Genomic DNA, 24433 nt, shown 5'->3' with positions numbered 1-24433 from the left:
GATAAAGTCCATGGACAGGTGTGTCCAAGGACGGGAAGGTATGGGTAATGGGAGAAGGAAACCTGAAGGCCGTGAACGAGGGACCTTAGCGCGAGCGCACGTCTCACAAGCAGCCACAAAACCCTCCACCGACTTACGAAGAGCCGGCCACCAAAATCTCCGAGCAATGAGATCTACCGTGGCTCTACTCCCGGGGTGACCAGCAAGAACCGTATCATGATGCTCCTTAAAGAGTTTGTGACGTAGCTCAGGAGGCACGAACAACTTCCCAGAAGGACAACGGGCAGGTGCCTCAGTCTGGGCAGCCTGGACCTCGGCCTCCAAATCGGAATATAGAGCAGAAACAACTACCCCCTCCGCCAAAATGGGACCCGGGTCCTCGGAGTTTCCTCCTCCCGGAAAACAGCGAGAGAGAGCATCAGCCTTCACATTTTTTATCCCAGGTCGGAATGTAACAACAAAATTGAATCTGGAGAAGAACAGAGACCATCTGGCCTGTCTCGGATTCATACGCCTGGCCGACTCCAAGTATGCCAGATTCTTATGGTCGGTAAAAACGGTGATAGGGTGCCTGGCCCCCTCCAACCAATGGCGCCATTCCTCGAAAGCCAACTTGATGGCCAACAACTCCCTATCTCCCACATCATAGTTTCTCTCTGCCGGGGAGAGTTTTTTAGAGAAAAAGGCACAGGGTCGCCATTTGGCAGGAGAAGGGCCCTGGGACAAAACCGCACCCACACCCGACTCGGAAGCATCCACCTCAACAATAAAAGGTAAGAAAACATCGGGATGCACCAAGACGGGAGCAGACGCAAAACTCTCTTTAATCTTAGAAAAGGCTGCAAGCGCCTCCTCCGACCAAGAGGGAAAATCCGCCCCCTTTTTTGTCATGTCAGTAAGGGGTTTGACAACAGAGGAATAATTCAAAATGAACTTTCTGTAATAGTTCGCAAAACCCAGAAACCGCATCAATGCCTTCTGATTCTCAGGAAGCTCCCACTCAAGTACAGCACGGACCTTCTCCGGATCCATGCGAAAACCAGAAGCAGAGAGGAGAAAACCCAGAAATTGAATCTCCGATACCATAAAAAGACATTTCTCCAGCTTGGCGTACAATTTATTTTCCCGCAGAATCTGCAGAACTTGAAAAAGATGATCCTGATGGGTCTGAACATCAGGGGAAAAAATCAGAATATCATCAAGATACACCAATACAAATTTCCCCATTAAATGGTAGAAAATACTATTAACAAAATGCTGAAAGACGGCCGGAGCATTCATCAGGCCGAAAGGCATAACGAGATTCTCGAAATGCCCGTTAGGGGTATTAAAGGCCGTTTTCCATTCATCCCCCTCTCTGACCCTGACCAGGTTGTACGCGCCTCTCAAATCCAATTTGGAAAACACCTTGGCCCCAACAATTTGGTTGAAGAGGTCCGGGATCAGAGGAAGGGGATAGGGATCGCGAATCGTGATACGGTTCAGCTCCCTAAAATCTAGGCAAGGTCTCAGAGAGCCATCTTTTTTTTTAACAAAAAAAAAACCCGCGGCCACAGGTGACTTTGAGGGACGAATATGCCCCTTCTCGAGACTCTCGGAGATATAAGTTCGCATTGCGATTCTTTCCGGTTGTGAGAGATTGTAGAGGCGTGCTTTTGGCAGCTTGGCGCCGGGAATGAGGTTAATGGGACAGTCAAACTCCCGGTGAGGAGGTAGCTCCTGAACACCGCTCTCGGAAAACACGTCCGAGAAATCAGAGAGAAATGATGGCACAGTTTTAGTAGACACCTCTGCAAAAGTCGCTGTGAGACAATTCTCTCTACAAAAGTCACTCCACTCATTTATTTGCCTTCCTTGCCAATCAATAGTGGGGTTATGTCTAGTGAGCCAGGGTAACCCCAAAACTAGAGGAGAAGGCAATCCGTTAAGGACAAAACAAGATATATCCTCCACATGAGTGTCACCTACAGCTAGCCGGATATTGTGAACAATGCCCTTCAGAGATCTCTGTGAGAGTGGAGCAGAGTCAATAGCAAAAACAGGTATATCCTTTTCTAATGTGCAAACCTGAAAACCATGCATGGCTACAAATTGAGTGTCAATAAGATTGACGGCCACTCCTCTATCGACAAAAATCTCACAAGAAATGACTTTGCTCTCTAGCGCCACCCTGGCAGACAGGAGAAAACGGGAACTGCAGGTCAGAGGAAAAGCAACAATTCCTACATCAACTTTGCCCAAAGTAGCAGATGAAGCAGAATTTGATGATTTACCTTTTGAGGTTTTTCTCTTATTATCGCTCTTAGTACAGTTCAAGAATCTCCTAGAGGGACAAACATTTGCCAAATGACCTATGCCCCCACAACAAAAACACACCATACTCTGAGGACTAAATCCTCTTTTATCAGGGGCAAGTCGACCTAGCTGCATGGGCTCCTCCCCAGAGGGGAGCGAGACAGGATGAGGCCCCCGCACACTGAATGAGTCCGCACCACTGCCCCTAGACTGACAATGGCTGGACAGAGAGGTCTCGTTTCTTTCTCTTAGACGCCTGTCAAGGCGTACCGCCAAGGACATGGCAGACTCTAAGGACGTTGGTCTCTCATGGAAAGCAAACGCATCTTTCAATCTCTCTGAGAGACAATGACAGAACTGACTCCGGAGTGCAGCATCATTCCAACCCGAATCAGCCGCCCATCTCCGAAATTCAGAACAATAAAGCTCCGCAGACAGTTTGTTCTGGCATAAAACACGTAAGTTAGATTCGGCCAGAGCAACACGATCCGGGTCATCATAAATCTGCCCCAGGGCCACAAAAAATCTTTCCACGGATCGAAGGGAGGGATCCCCTGATGGCAGCGAAAAAGCCCAAGTCTGAGCATTACCCCTGAGCAGGGAGATGACAATCCTCACCCTCTGCTCTTCCTTACCAGAGGAGTGGGGACACAAGCAAAAATGGAGTTTGCATGCCTCTCTGAAGAGAACAAAATTCTCACTGCCCCCGGAGAACGTTTCCGGAAGTGAGACCTTTGGCTCGCAACAGACTCCATGAGCCGGAGCAGAGCCCAGTGCTTGAAGCTGAGTCATAGATTGACGGAGATCCGCTACTTCCAAAGAAAGACCCTGCATGCGGTCAACCAGGCCAGAAAGCGGATCCATGTCAAAAAAGGACGGTTTTGGTGGATTATAATGTCACGGCTGTTTGTGAGCAACAACAGTAGACACAGTAAAAGAGCTACTGACCGGACCCAAACTAGGGAGGATAAAGGGTGACCCCTGTCAGACCCTCAACGCTCTCCCTATTCTGCTAAAGCACATGCCCGGATCCAAATGGCGGAACGAGGCATGCCCACGTGCCTAAGACTGATGACCACTGTAAACCCTACAATAGTGGAAGGGGCACGGCCACCGGTGCCCTACTCAGTATATGGAGGGAACCGTGGCCACCTCAGATCCAGTCAGAAAATAATCAGGCACACAACTATGTCTGTACACTTAGCTGAAGGTGTTGCAGCCGCAGAGAAGACGGATCCAAGGACAGCTGGCAATATCCGGAGTGCTTGCTGCAGCAGAACACAGGTCCAGTGAACAGATAGCTACAAGTGAAGATACTAAAGCAAGAGCCACAACTGAAATGAGAACTATAATCCACGCCCTACAATAGGAGGAGGGGTGATATAAAGAGAGGGAAATCAAACGCATGAGGAACAGCTGGGAGGAAGGAAACCAAAAGTAAGAGCAGTGAGAACTCCTCCCAGCTCTAGTAGTGACATCATCACAGGGGTGGAGAAACAGAGCTGTGAGAACGTCCCAAAGCTCTGGTAGTGACAGACATCTCCTCAAATTGGTGTATCTGACTCACTTTAGTTCTCCATTCCTGTATGGAGGGAGGATTTACATCCATCCAGTAGAGGGGAATAAGAGCTTTTGCCGCTGCAATGAGATGGGTTACTACATTTCTCTTAGAGGGGGTGTACTGATTGGATGACCTGGATAAAACAACCATCTCCAAAGTGATCTTAAACTCTGGTGTGGTAATCTTTTTAATCTCCTCATTAATCCCAACCCAGTAACACATATTTAGAGGGCATGTCCACCAGATATGGGACAATCAACCCACCTCTCCCCCGCACCTCCAGCACCGCTAAGTAGGAAACAATCCTCTTTTAAAATGGAACTCTCTATACCTCTACGTTCTATACCACCTGGAAAAAAATGTAAAATGATTCTGGCCATTTCTAAAAGCCCTGTAGGAATGGAAAAACGCGGTGTGCATATTGCACCGTGCAAATTTTTAGCCCCGCCCATTATTAAAAGCCCCTCCTACATATAATAGGCCACTCCCAACAAACACTGTACAGCTGAAATTCTATTGTTGAGGCCTGTCTCTACACATCATACGGAGAGGGGAGGTCTGTCCTGGCTGCACTGCCTGCTTCACATTATACAATAAACAGCAGGCTACAGCCAGGAAGCTCCGCCGCTCTCCTCCCTCCCCAGATCCTGCTCAAAGCTTGTAGTTCCTCCACCATCTGCCAAAATACCCCTATATAGTGCCCCAGTAAATGTCCTCATAGTGCTACTCTCCCCCTTCCCCATAGTGTCCCCCATAATATGCCAGTAAAAAAATGCCCCTTCTTAGTGCCCCCAGCAGATGCTCCTATAGTGCTCCTCTCCCCCATAAAGTGCCAGTAAAAAAATGCCCCTTCTTAGTGCCACCAGATGCCCCAATAGTGCTCCACTCCCCCATAGTGCCCCCAAATAATGCCCCATAGTGCCGCTCTCCCCTATAGTGCCTCCCATAATGTGCCAGTAAAAAATGCCCCCTTAGTGCCACCAGATGCCATAGTGCCCCCCATAATGTGCCAATAAAAAAGGCCCCTTTAGAGCCCCTACTTCCCCATAGTGCCCCCAAATAATGCCCCTATAGTGCCAACAGATGCCCCATAGTGCTTCTCTCCCCTATAGTGCCCCCCATAGTGGGCCAATAAAAGAAAGCCCCTTTAAAGCCCCCAGATACCCCCATAGTGCTCCTCTCCCCCACGGTGCCCCCCAATAATGTGCCAGTAGCAAATGCCCCCATAGTGCCCCCCCAAAATGGGCAAGAAATAAATGCCCCCAGAGTGCCACCCCAAAAAAATGGGGCTGTAAGAAATGACAGATGCCCCCATAGTGCCACCTCCTCCCGCAAAGAAAAAAAACAAAAAACACTAATACTTACCTCCATCAGCAGTGATGCGATGCAGGCCTTTTCCGGCCTGTGTCCCTCGCTGTGTGCTGCCCGGCTCAGGCGGTGCGATGATAATGACGTCATCGCACCACCTGAGCTGACCTCTGATAGGCCTGATTAGTGCCTGCAGCCTATCAGAAGAACAGGGAAGGGAGACGCCTCTCCCTCTCCTGCCCTGCTGCAGCACAGTCATCTGTATCGCTGTCCTGAGGACGGCGATACAGATGAATATGGAGATGAGCGCTTCCACAATGGAAGTGCTCATCTCCGACTGCCCCCTCCACGGCAGCCGGCAACTAGAACCAGGGCCGCGCCGCCTGTGGTGATCGGCGGTGTGGCCCTGAGGAATAAAAAAAAATATATAAAAAATTTCGTTATTATCCGTTTTTAACATGCTTTAGGGCGGCCTGGGGGGCAATTGCCTCCCTGCCCCCCGTCCCAGCCCGCCCCTGTCTGGGAGTCCCAGTCCCTGTGCCTGATCAAAATATTATATGAGATACGGGGCCTTTTTCCATTCTAGCAGTGGCTTCATGATACATCGTTTTGCCAATGTGGAAGGAGCAATATCTTGATATATGGCTATGTCTGCTCCTGCGTAAGTAAGCTGGCCTCTCTTTCTGGCCGTAGATGAAATACGTGCAGTGTCCACAAACGATAAAATGCCGCACACCACATCTCTAGGTCTTTCAGATGGTTTTGGCGTTGGTCTGAGAGCTATGTGGATGCGTTCTATTATTATCGCCAAGGCAGCCTCTTGGCCCAACAACTCAGCAAATATCTCCATGGCCTTTTTACGTAGCGATTCAGCCGGCCATGTCTCTGGCAACCCTTTTAAACATATGTTGCACCGCCTGCTGCAATTTCCCTGATCCTCTATCATTATCATCGCTCTGTTGAGCACCTCTGTATGCATCTCCATATATTCCGCCATTCCTGCAGAGTGTGTTACAACCTCCTGCACTGTGGTCTCTAAGGCCTCTACTCTGTGCCCTATTTGCATGAGCTCAGTTTTAATGTCCGACAGCTCTGTGAGGACAGGTCTTAATGCCCGCTCTAACGCTTGTCCCAGTACCTTGGTTAAAAAGGATTTGGACACTGGTAAACAGTCTTGAGCCTCCGTCTCCTCTCCTTGTGTGCTGTCAGCTTCCGAGTCTTTTCCCTCCTCAGTTTGCGCCACTGCCTCCGCCATCTTGGCGCTGATACTCAATGCCTGCGTGTCTTTCTTTTTGAGGAATCGCTGCAAGTCCTGCTGGCCCTTTCGATTTTTTGGTGTGTCTAGAGCAGGCGTGCTGAACCTGCGGCCCTCCAGCTGTTGCAAAACTACATCTCCCAAGTTGTACTTTCTAATGTCACCATTAATTATGGCATGCAATGTAGTGTAAAGCGGTAAAAAAAATTCCAAATGGGGTGGAATCGGAAATAAAACGCAAATCCTTTAAAGGTTTTGTTCCCACGTTTTGTTTTTTGGCAAAACTGACCCATGCCCTTCATTCTATGGGTCAGTACGATTACAACGATACCCCATATGTATAGGTTTTGTATGTCTAAATAGTGTAAAAATTAATGTAAACTTTGGAGGGAAAATTTTTTTTTACATCACCATATTCTGACCCCCATAACTTTTTATACTTATGTCTACTGAGCTGTATAGGGGCTCATTTTTTTGCGGGACAATCAGAGATTTTTAAAATGAGTTTATGACTGTTAATTGCTCATTTCTTATGTTGGCCTGCCATCTGGTGACCAAAATAAGAATTGCAGCATGAATACTATAAGCCTTGTCAGCGTAGCTTATAGTATTCAGAGCAACTATCGATAGCCCCATTGGCCGCAGGGGGTGTCGGTAGGAAGTCTGGAAGCGTGAGCTTCCGGGTTTTTGCACATTTAGATGCCGTGATCTCACTTGAACACGGCATCTAAAGCCTTTAATTACCGCGATCGGCATTATTGCCAATCACAGTAATTAGCCGCAGGTCTCTGCTTCTTGAAACAGCAGAGACCTGCCAGCCATGACGCCCGCTACACGTGCGAGTGGGCGCCATGTTCACACATCGCTCCAGCACCGTACATGTACGACACTGGTAGCAAAAAGGTTAATTACTGTTTTTGGCAGAAAAAATAATACAACATGGGAAAAAATTGATGACTGGGTGTAGCCAAGTAATGGGCAACCAACAGAATCAACAGTCATGACATGCACACTGCTAATTGGGTGTAATAGACTCATTTAATGAAGGGGTGTTCAAATTAATAGCAGTGTGGAGTTTTATTAGTGAGGTCATTAATTCTGTGAAGAAACAAGTGTCAATGATGGCCCTTATTTAAAGAAGAAGGACAGAAAATGTTTTACCACTTGCTCAGTGAGTAAAATGGGTGGTTCCAGACATTGTACCGAAGTAAGAACTTTAATCAAGAAGTTGATTGGAGAGTGAAAAACATATAAAGAAGTGCAGAAAAGAATTGGCTGCTCAGCTAAATAGACCTCCAATGCTTTAAAATGACAAACAAAACCCGGGGGAGGGCAGAGCCTGGACGCCGAGGTGTATGGCAGCGTGAAGCTTCAGCTCCTCCACACTTGGCTGATAGAAAGCCAGAAAAGTAGCATCACCCGATCAAAAATGGTCAAATACGGCAGAGAAAGAGGCACTGACCCCTCTGACACGCCAAGATCACATAAGGGGCAGCAGGAAATGCAGCGTTTTTTCAAGAAGAAAGCAGCACACTCACCGGGCTTAAGTGCCTTTCTCACCAAGGTACTGGGTCAAGCGCTTGAGTGAGCTATTAAGACCGTTCTCACATTAAAACCGAACTTAAGCAAATTGGCCATAGGGTAGAGGCCCTTGAAACTACGGCCCAGGAAGTAGTGGCGCACTCTGCAGGAATAGCGGAGCATGTGGAGCTTCATACAGCAGAGCTCAACAAGGTCATGATAATGATCGACGACCAAGAAAACCGCAGCAGGAGGAATGTGCACATAAAGGGTTTACCAGAAACTTGGGCGAATGAATCGCTGCACAAGGTAACAATGAAAATCTTTGCAAATCTAGTTGGCCATGATGCAGCCTCGTCCATTATAATCGGACGAGTTCATAGGGCCCTAAAGCCAGCTACAAAGCCTTCAGAGATGCCTAGAGACGTGGTGTGTGGCATTTTATCATACGTCGACACAGCCCGCATTTTAGTCGCAGCGAGAGAGAAAGATCATATCTCATATGAAGGCGCAGAAATAGCCATCTACCAAGATATAGCTCCTTCCACACTGGCAAAACGCTGTATCATGAAACATGCTGCTAGAAGTTCTGAGGAGTCAGAGAATTCCATACACCTGGATGTACCCTTTTGGACTTTCTATCCTCAAGTACGGGAAAAGAATAGTAATACACATGCCGGAGGACTTGAACAAAGCATGGTCAGTCTTAGGTCTCCAGCCTATAGAGATACCCACTTGGATGCCCATTGTACAACCAACATCATTACTGCGCCTACCGATAATTGAGCCCTGGAAGAAGATACCCATGAGCAAGGCAACTAAATCAACCATCTTCACCTCCACCGTGACTGACTAAAGAAACAGAGGAGTTTCAGTTTTTCAGTTAGATGTGGTCACTTTGATATGCTTTTTCCTCCCGACCTGACTAGGATGGGGGATAGAGTGACAGGCCCGGGGTTTAGCGGGCAATATGAGGCACTAGATAAGGCTGAGCAATAGCCCAGAATTACTTAAGATCCGTTAACGCTTTAAAAATATATATATATGCGAAGTTTAGCTATAGCCTATAACTGCATGGCAGCTCCATATCCTCTCCTAGAACAACCGCACCAGATCTAGGCGGTGACCTCTACCCTCCCCCTTCCCTCCCCCCCATTCCCCCCTTGCCCCCCTTCCTTTTCTTACCACCCCTCCTTTTTTCCATTCCACTACCCCAACACCTACCCCCTCTCCGCCCTGTCCTCCAATGACCCTCTTACCTTGATTTACATGTCTCTCAGGGAGCTGGAAGGATATGTTTGGTGTAACGCTACAGTGACTATATTCTCTTAAAAATGTTCTCAAATGTTTCAGGTGATTACAAAACGTTTGATTATAGATCTGGCTTTCAGCCTGAGGTAGGCTGAAAGGCTATAAGTAGTATATAACTCCCCTGTCTACCTCCCCATTGTACCTGGGACTTGCGCAAGGGGTCTTACTCCCTCGCCTGAGTTACAGATATAGCGGAGAGCTCTCTCTCTTCTGATGGGCCCTCCCCCTAACATCTAACATCTATAGGGGTTTCTCTTTTTTAAATAGGCATTGCTGTGCCTATAGAGGTCGACTACGTTGAGACGCCAGTATAAATCCAGCAAAAGAATACATAGTCGGTTTCACTGTTACTGCTTTTAAAGATCACAACATTCAATGTTAAAGGGTTAAACTCCCCTGCCAAACGCAGCCAACTGATGCTCACACTTAGAAAACTCCATTCTCACATTATATTTCTTTCAAGAAACACATTTCCGCCAAGGAAAAATACCAAAAGTGCAAACTCATCCATATAAACAATGGTTTCACAGTACACACCCAACTTCTGCTTCCAAAGGAGTTTCGATAGCCATTCACCACACTATTCCGTTCATCATAAAACAACAACTACCAGATGCAGAAGGCAGATTGCTGCTACTAAAAGGAGATATAGGAGGTCGCAGATTCACATTTGCGAATTTATACGCTCCCAATACATCCACAGTACCATGGCTGATAAAAAGCTTTGATACAATTAAAAGGTTTGCAGAAGGGCACATACCGGTAATTCTAGGAGCAGATCTTAATCTGACCCCTAACCCTCTAGTAGACTCATCTACTACTAGAACACACATCTCGCAAAAGCATATAGGTAAATTGCATAAAAAATTGCAAGAATTACACATAGTAGACGTGTGGAGATGTCTTAACCCCACAGTTAAAGACTTCTCTTTCTACTCTAATCCGCACAGGTCCTACCAGAGACTAGATTATATACTTACCTCTGCCTCTCTTTTACCCCTCTTTAGCACCGTTGGGATAGGAAACATCACGATTTCAGACCATGCTCCCTGCACGGCGAGCCTAACCTTGGCCTCCCTGCCCAAAAGAGACTGGAACTGGAGGTTAAATGAATCACTTCTGAACAACAATCAAAACTCAGAACAGGTTAGATCTCATTTAGAGACCTTCTTTGCAGTTAACTCTCCTGCACACAGCAAACACACGGTTATATGGGAAATGCATAAAGTGTATATTAGAGGGATTTTCATAGCCCTGGGCACCAAGGCTAAAAAAGAACAACAAAAAGAGATAGATTCGCTCCTTGCCCAAATAGCTGCTCTAGAGAAACTAAATAAACAATCTAGAAAAAAACTAGATAAGCAAGGATTAAATGAAAATATCTTGAAGGGTTGGATATGCCTGAGAAATACGACCCCCAGTGAAATTTGGAGAGAGACACAATTTAAAATAGCACACAGAGCTATATATGGGTTTTATAACACAAGTTCAGCTGTTCAGGCGAATAAAATAACGCATTGCCCAAAGTGTACTCTGGAGAATTCCAACTTGCTCCACGGATTATGGAATTGCCCAAAGATAGTACAGTTCTGGAAGACTTTTATAAAGTGGTTAAAAGACGTGATGCACATCACGATCTCATTAATCCCAGAGTTAATATTGTTTCATTTCTATCCCGAGGGTACAAAATTATCGCAAATTACCCATATCTGTATTATGGCGGCAAAGAGATGTATACTCAGGAACTGGCTACTCCAGACAACCCCCTCAATCGAAGAAATTACCAGTCAAATAACATGGTGCCTAAAAAGGGCGATTTTTGCGGCAGAACAATGTACAGAAAAAACACTAAGAAAATTAATGAGCAGGTGGAAGGGTTTTATTAGCAATGTATTAGAGCCAGCAGAGATCAAAATACTTATGGATCCTTTGAAGCAAACTTCCTGGTACCTGCTAGAGCAGTTGAAGGGAACATTAGGAAAACTGGAACAGTAGGGTCTGGTATAACTTAACAATAAAATGATGATCAGGGCGGTCCAGGGGTTAGAGGGTACACTGGAGTAAGGTTATGTTCGATCTTTGCTAAGCTAGGGGTGGGGGGGTGGGAAGGGAGGTAGGAGGGTATGTTAATATTTCTTAACATGAAAACTGGAAAATTTTGGTTTGTCCCAATGATGTGATTCCAGGTGCATTTTTGTAACATCTGTATGTGTACTTATGTTATTGTGAAACAATGGATGTATGTAACAATTTGTACTTGCTTCAGATAAAGGACGAACTAAATAAATAAAATTTGGTTTTAAAAAAAAAAATAAACAATCTACAAGCAGGGCTTTCCAAGATGATCTCAAGAACATTAGAATCAAACTACACAATCTCTTATCCCAAAAAGCCGCAAAAAAACGAAACAAGTGACGCATATTCCCAATATCAAGGATGTAAGAGGAACCATTCACTCGGACACTCCAGCTATTTCAAGAGTTCTACACAGCGCTATATAACCTAAACAAAAATGAACACAGGGACAGCGCAAACACTAAGAAGGAGAACACCACTAAATTTCTAAGCTCCCTAAATCTACCCTGCCTTTCATCGGAAGGAGCATTTTACTTAACAAGCCCGATTTCACCTGATGAGATTAGACATATAATAAATAGTTTTCCCTCGGGTAAAAGCCCAGGCCCAGATGGACTTCCCCTGGCCTATTATAAGAAGTTTGAAGATACCCTTATCCTCAGACTGCCAGATGTATGCAATTCCCTTATGCAGGGAGAATCGTTGACACGACAAACACACGTTGTAACTCTTATACACAAGGAGGGTAAGGATCCACAACACTGTGGCAGCTATAGGCCTATTTCGCTACTGAACCTAGAACTTAAAATTTGGGCGAAAATACTGGCTACCCGATTGAGTGGGCTTCTTCACGATTTAGTAGGGTCTGAACAGGCAGGGTTTGTAAAAGGGAGGAAGGGGAGGGACAACTCTCATAGGGTGTTTCATTCCATTCATGTAGCACGAACAAGAAACCTGCCATTAGTGTTGCTAGGGATTGATGCTGAAAAAGCGTTCGATAGGGTGAACTAGAGTTATATGAGAGCAACTCTCAAAAAATTTGCCCTACCCAACTTGCAGGATAACAGGCCGAACTGGATGGACAAATGTCTTTTTTCGGCCTTATGTACTATGTTACTATGTTACCAGAACCCTTTATCGACACTATATTCACCCTGTATGAACAACCGAATGCCAGGCTGAGAGTTAATGGCACACTCTCACCAATGTTCGAAATTACAAATGGCACTAGACAGGGCTGCCCTCTCTCCCCGTCATTATTTATTCTAGTGGCTGAGACACTCTTACAAGCGGTCAGACAGGACCCAGAGATCACAGGAATTAAATATCGAGAGAAAAAGCTTAAATGCACAGCAGTTTCTTGTGACAAACCCAAATGTAGGACTAAGTAACTTAGAAAAAAAAAATTAGGAATTCGGTAAGCTCTCAGACTTTAAAGTGAACACTGCAAAGTCAGAGATTCTTAATATCACACTCTCTAAGGACAAAGTAGCACAACTAAAAAAAGTATCCCCCTTTTATTGGTCCAAGGGACTCATTAAATACTTGAGAATTAAAATTCCACAAAGTTTGGGAGACTTATTCAAACACAACTACGTACCACTACGGGATAACAGCAAACATTCTTCAAAAATACAATATACCATTCTTGTCATGGATGGGCAGGAAAAATATCATTAAAGCATACGTACTGCCCAAGATCCTGTACACTATGCAAATGGTGCCCATACACATCCCACCGCGATTCTTTTCAGACATAAAGCGTCTGTTTTCCAACTTTCTCTGGTCTACGAGGAGACCGCACATTTCATATAAAGTCCTGATAAAGAGCAGAGGGGTGGCCTAGGATTACCCGACATAGGCATATACTTTAAAGCAATACAACTACATAGATGGCTTGAATTAGCAGACCCGATAAGACAGAAAGATGTCAAGGACCTATGTGAATACAGTGTGGGGTCTTCTTTTCAAAAAATACCTTTGGCTCCCGAATAAAAAGACAGATGCAATAGAGGACATTGACCCTATGTTTAAAGGAGTGTATGAGATGTGGAGCTCTGAGAGGTGTACTCTGGCTCCTACTCCATCTCCACTGATGCCAACGAGTCTCCTCCCAGATCTGTTAGAAATTCCGATAAAAATGTTTCCAGAACTATGGTCTTCCCTTACGCAGATTAGAGTGGGAGATTTCATGGGAGACACAGAACACTACTTAAAAGTAAAGCTCACTGAAACGGCTAGGAAATCTCCAACATTTTTCTTGGCCAATTCACATATAAGAACTGTGTGCAGGAGAGCAGCAGGGAAATACCTGATCCAGAGACCCCTTACCGACTTAGAGACACTACTGACAACAACTCAAGTGAAACTAAGGAAAGTTTCTGAGATCTGCTTGGTGCTGGGAGGTCGAGGTGAGGTTACAAAACCACCATATCTATTTGCATGGGAAAAAGAGTTAAATATTGTGCTCTCAGAACAGGAGACAAAAAAGATACTGGCAACCTCTCACGGATTTACGCAATGTGTTTGTCTACAAGAGAACCATTTTAAACTCCTCTCTAGGTGGTACAGAACTCCGGCGTTCTTATTCAAAAGAGGGCTTTCTGAATCCTAGCGGTGTTGGAGATGTGAGGAGGGAGTGGGCTCCTTATCACATATCTGGTGGTCTTGCCCCCAGATCATAAAGTATTGAGAAGAGGTAAATAAAGCGGTTAAGAGAATAGCCACACCAGATTTCAACATCACTCTTGAGATGGTAGTTCTCTCAAAACCTTCTAGCCAATACACTCCTGCAAAGAAAAACCTAATAACACAACTGATAGCAATAGCTAAGGCACTTATACCACTACACTGGCTAGATACACGGCCTCCCACAATTCAAGAATGGAAAGCCAAAGTAGATCAAATGTATAGATTTGAGGAAATGACTAGCTGATAAATAGAAGCCACAATAGTTTCCTAATGGTTTGGCGATTTTGGGAACTTGTGAAAGCCTATGTTTAGGAATTTATAGAAAAGTGAGATGGCAGTAACGTATTGATTCACAGTCAAGAATGTGGAACCAATTTAAAGCTAACTGAAAATCAGACAACGGTTAGCTAGGAAAAAAATAAGGAAGAATTGGCTGCCCTCCCCCCCCCCACCTTTCACCCAGTCCCACGTCCCCCCCCTCCCTGATACCTCTTGAGGTTCTGATGACACTTAGCAATACTATGTTCTCTGTCCGTGACAGTCTAGAATACTGAATGTGGGATTTATGTCGAAGGGGGGAAAGATATATGTGTATGTGCAACGCAGATGATCCCCTCTTAAACAAATATGTACAACATGTGTGTCTTGTAACAATTGCTATTTTTCGCTGTTTTGGACATGTGACGATTGAGCGACAGTTATCAGATTGTCATTGAAATGTTTATTGAATCTGATATAAAAAAGAAAAAGAAAGTATTTACAAAAAAATAATATTACAAACAAAACCCAAAGGGATTTTGGTTGGGAAAGAAATACTGCCATCCATGTAGGTCATAGAATAACAAGAATGGCAAAGAAGCATCCAGTGATCAGCTCCAGGGAAATCAAAGAAGGTCTTCAGTTACCTGTGAATACTGCAACAATCAGAAGACACCTACGTGAAGCCAAAACCTTGTAAAGTACCATTGCTGAGAAAAAGATGTATTGAAAAGGTTGCAGTTTGCCAACAAACACATTGACTGGTCTAAAGAGAAGTGGCACAACATTCTGTGGACAGATGAGAGCAAGATTGTTCTTATTGGGTCTAAAGGCTGCAGACAGTTTGTGAGACAACCCATAAAAAGTGAATTCAGGCCACAGTACATTGTGAAGACTGTAACACATGGAGGTGCAAGCATAATGGTTTGGGGCCGTTTCTCATACTCTGAAGTCTGGCCCATTTATCGCATACCAGGCACCATGGACCAGTTTGAATATATCAAAATACTAGAAGAGGTCATGTCTTATGCTGAAGAAGAAATGCCCTTGAAATGGGCGTCTCACCAGGACAATGACCCCAAACTAGTGGCATCGCTACAGGGGGGCGAGGGGGGCAATTCCCCCCATGTTATTCTTTGCCCCCCCAGGTGCCCCCCCGCTGATTCCCCCCCAAAGCAGGCCGGTGAATACTAAGGAGCGCTTCCATTATGGAAGCGCTCATTAGTACCGAAGGACCAGGAAGCGGTAAACGCTCTGTACTTGCCACTTCCTGGTCCTCGGCTGTCGGCTGTGCAGGGCTGCGCTCAGCGTGAGGGCGCTCTGTGACCTCACGCTGTGCGTGCCAGTTCAGGGCACAGTCGACTGCGGAGAGAGAAAATTGCAGGCGGCGTCCAGGAGCAGGAGAGGTAAGTGGTTTTTTATTTTATAAAAAAGGTGGGTGCTGGGGGCATAAGGGGGCTAATCATGAGAGGCATATGGGGGCTAATCATGAGGGGCATATGGGGGCTAATCATGAGAGGCATATGGGGGCTAATCATGAGAGGCATATGGGGGCTAATCATGAGAGGCATAATGAGGGCTAATGAGAGGCATAATGAGGGCTAATGAGAGGCATGGGGGCTGATATGGGAGTGATGAGAGGCATAATGAGGGCTAATGAGAGGCATAATAAGTGTCATGCACAGATGCCCCCATAACAGTGTGTCTTCCACAGATCCACCATAACAGTACGCCTGCGCACTGACGAGAGACAGAAAGAAGGGGAAAGAATCCGTGGAAGCAAGCAGAGGACGGCACAGCAGACGACTGAATAGCTTCTTTTGTAAGTAAATTGTTTTATTATAAATGTATCCCTGCATACCGCAATTCTCTTGTATTTTGTAATCTTATTTATATATACTTATTTTTTTTTTGCCCCCCCATTTTTGACTGTGGTATCTTTGTGCCCCCCCTCCTATATATTGTTCCTAGAGTCACCACTGCCCCAAACACACCAGCAAGCAGGTAACATCCTGATTCCAGACCAACAAGATTGATGTTGATGAAGCGGGCAGCCCAATCCACAGACCTCAGTCCAATTGTGAATTTGTGGTGACATCAAAAATGCTGTTTTTGATGCCAAATCCAAGAATGCAGAAGAAGTGTGGAATGTAGTCCGGTCAGCTTGGGCTGGAATATCTGTTTGTGGTCTCAGATGTTAGTTGACCCCAATGCCATACAGATATAAAGCAGTTATCAGAAATAAAGGTTATACAACTAAATATTAATTCAGTAATTAACAGGAAAAACTAAATCTGGAAACAAATTTCAGTTTATAGTGGAAATATTCAATTTTTTTTTTACAGCCTATTATTACTTTTTCTTCATTTTCAGTTTAAAAATGTATATTTTGTTCATATTTTCATTAGGAATTGAATGTGCAGTGCTCCCAGTGCCTTTGTATATATGGAATTTAACATTATTATGATGAATGAGCTTTTTCTCAGTTAATTTAAACACACTGCTATTATTTTGCACATAACTGGTTATGTACAGTTGCAAGAAAAAGTAAGGGAACCTTTTGGAATGATATGGATTTCTGCACAAATTGGTCATAAAATGTGATCTGATCTTCATCTAAGTCACAACAATAGACAATCACAGTCTGCTTGAACTAATAACACACAAAGAATTAAATGTTACCATGTTTTTATTGAACACACCATGTAAACATTCACAGTGCAGGTGGAAAAAGTATGTGAACCCCTAGACTATTGACATCTCCAAGAGCTAATTGGAGTGAGGTGTCAGCCAACTGGAGTCCAATCAATGAGATGAGATTGGAGGTGTTCGTTACAGCTGCCCTGCCTATAAAAAACACACACCAGTTCTGGGTTTGCTTTTCACAAGAAGCATTGCCTGATGTGAATGATGCCTCGCACAAAAGAGCTCTCAGAAGACCTACGATTAAGAATTGTTGACTTGCATAAAGCTGGAAAGGGTTATAAAAGTATCTCCAAAATCCTTGCTGTTCATCAGTCCACGGTAAGACAAATTGTCTATAAATGGAGAAAGTTCAGCACTGCTGCTACTCTCCCTAGGAGTGGCCGTCCTGTAAAGATGACTGCAAGAGCACAGCACAGACTGCTCAATGAGGTGAAGAAGAATCCTAGAGTGTCAGCTAAAGACTTACAAATGTCTCTGGCATATGCTAACATCCCCGTTAGCGAATCTACAATACGTAAAACACTAAACAAGAATGGATTTCATGGGAGGATACCACAGAGGAAGCCACTGCTGTCCAAATAAAACATTGCTGCACGTTTACAGTTTGCACAAGAGCACCTGGATGTTCCACAGCAGTACTGGCAAAATATTCTGTGAACAGATGAAACCAAAGTTGAGTTGTTTGGAAGAAACACACAACACTATGTGTGGAGAAAAAGAGGCACAGTACACCAACATCAAAACCTCATCCCAACTGTGAAGTATGGTGGTGGGGGCATCATGGTTTGGGGCTGCTTTGCTGCGTCAGGGCCTGGACAGATTGCTATAATCGAAAGAAAAATGAATTCCCAAGTTTATCAAGACATTTTGCAGGAGAACTTAAGGCCATCTGTCCACCAGCTGAAGCTCAACAGAAGATGGATGTTGCAACAGGACAACGACCCAAAGCATAGAAGTAAATCAACAACAGAATGGCTTAAACATAAGAAAATACGCCTTCTGGAGTGGCCCAGTCAGAGTCCTGACCTCAACCCGATTGAAATGCTGTGGCATGACCTCAAGAAAGCGATTCACACCAGACATCCCAAGAATATTGCTGAACTGAAACAGTTCTGTAAAGAGGAATGGTCAAGAATTACTCCTGACCGTTGTGCACGTCTGATCTGCAACTACAGGAAACGTTTGGTTGAAGTTATTGCTGCCAAAGGAGGTTCAACCAGTTATTAAATCCAAAGGTTCACATACTTTTTCCACCTGCACTGTGAATGTTTACATGGTGTGTTCAATAAAAACATGGTAACATTTAATTCTTTGTATGTTATTAGTTTAAGCAGACTGTGATTGTCTATTGTTGCGACTTACATAAAGATCAGATCACATTTTATGACCAATTTGTGCAGAAATCCATATCATTCCAAAGGGTTCACATACTTTTTCTTGCAACTGTAAGCAACCAGCCACACAGAATGGCATTGCAGGCGGTATGTAACCTATGGACTGAAGGTTGTGCACCCCTTATGTATAGGATCATAGATGGATGTGCCATAATAACATTTTTACCCATGCAAAACAAAACAGCCGCCATGTTTAAAGGAAACCTGTCACCTAGAAAACACATATTAAACTGTCAGCATTACCTTATTGCTGATTCCAAAGTTGTTTGTGCCTTTGCTGTTTGATGTTGCAAAAGTAAAAAAAAAAGACTGTAAATTCAACTGTAAATTGTGGTCTTGAAGTCAAGGGGGAAGTGGCTTTCTCGCTTGACGTCAATCTCGCTGAGCTCACTTTCCTGCCCCTGAGCGTTTGCTAGAAGTTCTCATTCTCTTAATGCCAGACGCCCGAATGTAGTCTCGTGCACACAGTGGCGCACCTACAGGGGGGTTCCAGCGGGTCTGGACCCCCCCTAGAACAACCACCCAATATATATTTTTTTATCCTTCAGGGCCGCACCGCCGATCACCACAGGCGGCGCGGCCCTGGATGTAATTGCAGCAGCGGTGGGGGGGCTGGGGGGGGGGGGCAGTAGGAGATGAGCGCTTCCATTGTGGAAGCGCTCATCTCCATATCCATCTGTATCGTCGTCCTCAGGACAGCGATACAGATGCCTGTGCTGCGGCAGGGGAGGGAGAGGTGTGTCCCTCCCCTGTTCTTCTGATAGGCCGCAGGCACTAATGCCTGCAGCCTATCAGAGGCCGGCCCAGGCGGCACGATGACGTCATCATCGCGCCGCCTGAGCCGGGCAGCACACAGCAGGGACACAGGCCGGAAGAGGCCTGCTTCACATCGCTGCTGATGGAGGTAAGTATCAGTGTTTTCTTTTTTTTTCTTTTTTGTGGAGGGGGGGAGCTGGCACTATGGGGCATCTGACAATTCTTACAGCCCAATTTTTTTGGGGGTGCCACTTCTTACTGGCACATTATGGGGGGGCACCATGGGGGAGAGGAGCACTATGGGGGCATCTGGGGGCTCTAAAGGGGCTTTTTTTTTTTTTACACATTATGGGGGGCACTATAGGGGAGAACGGCACTATGGGGCATGGGGTGGCACTATAGGGGCATTATTTGGGGGCACTATGGGGAAATGGGGGTTCTAAAGGGGCCTTTTTTTCTTATTGGCACATTATGGGAGGCATTATGGCATCTGGTGGCACTAAGGAGGCATTTTTTACTGGCACATTATGGGAGGCACTATAGGGGAGAGCAGCACTATTGGGGCATATGGTGGCACTTCGAAGGGGCATTTTTTACTGGCACATTTATGGGGGGCACCATGGGGGAGAGGAGCACTATGGGGGCACCTGGGGGGTCTAAAGGGGCTTTTTTTTATTGACACATTATGGGGGGCACTATAGGGGAGAATGGCACTATGGGGCATCTGGTGGCATTATTTGGGGGCACTATGGGGAAGTGGGGGCTCTAAAGGGTCCGTATTTTATTGGCACACATATTCTTATTGGCACATTATGGGGGGCATTATGGCATCTGGTGGCACTAAGGGGGCATTTTTTACTGGCACATTATGGGAGGCACTATAGGGGAGAGTGGCACTATGGGGCATTATTTGGGGGCACTATGGGGGAGTGGAGCACTATTGGGGCATATGGTGGCACTTAGAAGGGGTATTTTTTACTGGCATATTATGGGGGACACTATAAGGAAGGGGGAGAGGAGCACTATGAGGGCATTTACTGGGGCACTATATAGGGGTATTTTATACTGGCATACATTATGGGGACATTAGCTCAACAGCGGGCACTAAGCGGGGGTATTTCATGTACTGTCATATTGTAGGGAGAATTATTAGTACTGGGAGGTATTATGCAGAGCTTTACTACTACTGGGGGGCTATGAGGAACATGATTACTAGTATGGGCACTATAGGGGCATTATTACTACTAAGTGTGCTCTGGCAGAGAATTATTTCTATTGGTGGGATTTTGGGGAGCACTGTTACTTTGGGGGGCACCCTGCCACAGTATCAGCTTAGCACAATAATTTTTGGGGGACATTATCTTTATACTATTAGTGTCTGGGCAGTTATTTTTTAGAGCACTGTGTGCCAATAATTGTTTAAGGGGGCACTATCTGTGTGGTAGTAGTATTTCCAGGGGGACTGTTTCTGCAGTATAGTATTGGGGGTGGCAGGAAAGGGTGTTCAGAAGATGTGAAGATGATGGAAATGTGGGAAACTAATGTCTGTTTGTTAATCTCTGCAGAGATAAGAGATGGCTAAAAAATCATCATGGCGGTCTGGTCTGAATGGAGAAGATAAAGAAAGAGAACATCTGCAACAAAGGTGACATCACTGGATGTAAGAGGTATGGGGCACTATGTAGGAGAGGAGATACTCCGTCTTCTCGCCCTGCCATTTGCAGAAGGAGAATTCAGAGCTAGGTGAGGACGGTCAAGGGGGGCAGCTTTCCACGGGCGGGTGGCAGATGGTGGGGGGAACCACAGGCCTTGAGCAGGATCTGGGGAGGGAGGAGAGCGGAGGAGCTTCCTGGCTGTAACTTGCTGTATAAGTAGAAAGTGCAGCCAGGACAGGCCCTCCCCTCTTCGTATGATGTGTAGAGACAGGCCTCAACTATAGAATTTCAGCTGTACAGTGTTCGTTGGGAGTGGCCTATTATATGTAAGAGGGGCTTTTAATAATGGGCGGGGCTAAAAAGCTTTTAGAATCGCCAAGTAAAAGAATCAGTGCAACACACTACACCACCCTTCCCCTGCATTTTAAAATATAAAGGGGGCTTTGAAAAGTGGTCAGGCAAAAGAATTGGCACAGCGCACTACACGTGCCACATTTTTTTGCCTTTCGGACCCCCCCTAGACAAAATTCCTGGGTGCTCCCCTGCGTGCACACCACTAAACATTCATGCACATAAGATGACACGGCACATGCGCGAAACTATGTTCTGGCGTCCGCATTCAGAGAATGAGAACTTCATACAATCTAACGCTAAGGGGCAGGAAAGGGGGCACGGAGAGCTTGACTTAAAAAAAAAAAGCCGCTGCCCCCATGACTTCAAGACTGTAATTTACATAGCGCAGGCAGTTGAATAAAAGTATTTTTTCCGACTTTTGGCACGTCAAACAGGAAAGAGACAAACAAATAAGGCAATTAGGTAATGCTGACCGTTTAATATGCCTTTTATAGGTGACAGGTTACCTTTAACCCTTTCCTGCTAACATATTAGAATACCCCGGGTCATGTCACGTCTGTCCAGTGAAAGAAGCGACTACCTGAATTGAAAATACCACCTTTATAGTTATATCTTGAAATGGCTTATTCAACAGTTGACTTGATTGATCAGTTATTGCATATTTTGTGCATTATAACAAGCAAGGCAATTCTGAAAAGAAATAAACCAACACTTAAACAGAGAAAGAAGTTTTTTTGTTTTTGTTTTGTTTAGTTTTTTTTTAAATCAGTAACATCAGTTTAAAAGAATTGCAACACCTGTGGGTGCCGCCATTGGAGATAAAATGCCCCTCTGTACCTGAAACGTTTAGGCCCACTGTACAGGTAAATGTGAATTTACAGAGAATTCTTAAAATATGTACAGAAGGGAAAAACAGATGGTAATAAAATTCTGCCCCCTCCCCTATCAGAATATCATGTGGAGAATCCCCATAAATATTGTCTTTGACTTCCCCCCCCCCCCCCCCCCCCATCCATCTTTTACAGTAATATTAACATATCATGACGTTTGCATCTGGTAAAATAAGTTTAAAAAAATTATCTTCTGAGAATGTTTCTTAAAATAACTGTATTATAAAGAAAAGCATAGTGCCAAATGTAGTTAAAAGTACAACTTTAAAACTACGCTGTAGAGGAAATGAAAGAAATCACTTCAATGTTATCGTCAATTAACAGTATGGAATAATGCTGGCTGAGAGGGTGTTCATTAGCAAATACTCCATCTAAATAAAATCCATATTTAATATACGCTCGCTTTTGTCAAGCTGCAAAGAATTCTGTTCAGATGCTGGGTGACAACCAATATCTATTTCCCGAGGCGCAGGGTTTATGCAAATACAAATAAAAATGGGTGCTTTCAGACAGTTTTGGGGGTTCCCATGAAAATGATCAGAGGGCCTTCAAAGGGGTTGTTTGGGCTTTAGATATTGATGACCTATCCTGAGGATAGGTCATCAGCATCAGATCGGGGAGGGTCTGACAGCCGGCACCCCCAGCAATCAGCTGTTTCAGCTTGATGTTGGCACCAGAAGCTATACAGATTAAGGAGGGTTCCATACTCTGTGTATTTTCTGGACCCCGGCATGGCCACTATACAGTGTACGAAGCTGTCTGCGTCCAGCTCCATGCACTGTATAGGTTCCAGCACCACCAATCAGTGGTGATGTGGGGTGATAGACCCTTACCAATCTGATATTAATCAATATCTTTAGCCAACACAACCTAAATAAACACCTAGTTTGAGGAGTTAGTATTCAAATGCATTTGTTAATATGCAGCCCCCACATGGTCCAAAGTTCTAAATGTTAAATTTATGTAGGCATATCGGCATAGACACACCATTCAGGAGGATCGGAATCTGGATGACTACCAATACAGCCACCAGTAGAGCTCCAAGGGTAGTCAGCCAGACTCCTGCATGGCAGGTGTCCCTAGCTATGGGGTCATTGGGAAGTCAGTGATAAATCACTGCATAACTTCACTCCTGGAAAGCTCTACTACCATTCCAAGATATCAGAGAACCCTGACCCTGGGCAGGTAGAGCATCGTATAACTTGATTGCTCCGTCTTCCCCCATGGCAAGAGAAAAACTGCACTCTGCACTCCTACTGTAAAACTGGCTAAGGCTAGTTTCACACTGCTGTTTATAGATCCGGCAGGCTATTCAGCATTGCCGGAAGCTATCGTATTGTCATCTGGCTCTACTTACTATAATGGGGAGCAGCGGAGATCTGGATGCAACCCGGCAAATATGCCGAGAATCAGCCGGATGCAAATCGGTGCATGCAGCGGTTTTCGTCCAGCTGATTCTCTACATGTTTGCCGGATTGCGGTCAGATCTTCACTGGTCTCCTTTATATTGCATGGGGCTGGCGGGTGTCAGGTAGCCTCTGGCAGTGTCGGATACAGACACCTCGGGCACCTGTGGAGACATGTAGTATGAAACTCTTTTTGCAAATAACAGGTATAAACTAGATCAAACCATTCATAACTCGGAGATGATTCTAATGAGAGCTGTGCTTTGGTTGTCATCCAGCCATGCAGAAGTTATCAATCTTAAAGTCATGGACAACTCAAGGACGTATATTTACTATTTTTAGATGGTAGTGCTCTTTAATGACCACTGAGCAATGGGTTTGTAGCCCCTTCATCCTTGTCAACCTCTCTTACACTGTACATCAAAGCACTTGAGGCGGCCTCCCATTGACACCAGCTCAAAATGAACGGAACAGATCAAGTTTTAAACATAATTTAATCATAAAACATTTTGGCATTTCCATGGTGTTTTTTTTTTAAATGCTTCATTTGGAACCCAACTAAAAATATAAAATGAAGACGAATTTCTTTATTTGAAGTATCAATCGCATTCACTGTAAAAAAAAAAATTATAATTTAACTTGTGTTAATGCCACAATGATTGCAAGAGGCAATTTCTGTATATTACAGTGTCATGGTTAAGGCAGAGATTGCACCAGTATTATTTCTAGATATCAGCAAAGTGTGTCTTCTTTACTTCCGGCTTTAAAAAGAAATTATATAGAAACCGATAATTGAAATACAAGGGAAAAGCTGAGCAAAGAAGTCACCTATACACATTCATGGGTATTATTGCTTTCAAATACATTTTACTATGCAGTTCATTGCCAGGTAAATAATCTGCCTACTGGGGGCCTTGACAAGTCTATAAGGTACATCCATGAAACTATGTGACTTCCTGATCATTAAAGACAACTTTTTGGAACTGGAAAATTATT

The sequence above is a fragment of the Bufo bufo genome, chromosome 2 (assembly GCF_905171765.1).
Source record: "Bufo bufo chromosome 2, aBufBuf1.1, whole genome shotgun sequence".
Classification (NCBI taxonomy): domain Eukaryota; kingdom Metazoa; phylum Chordata; class Amphibia; order Anura; family Bufonidae; genus Bufo; species Bufo bufo.
This window is presented reverse-complemented; position numbering follows the sequence as displayed.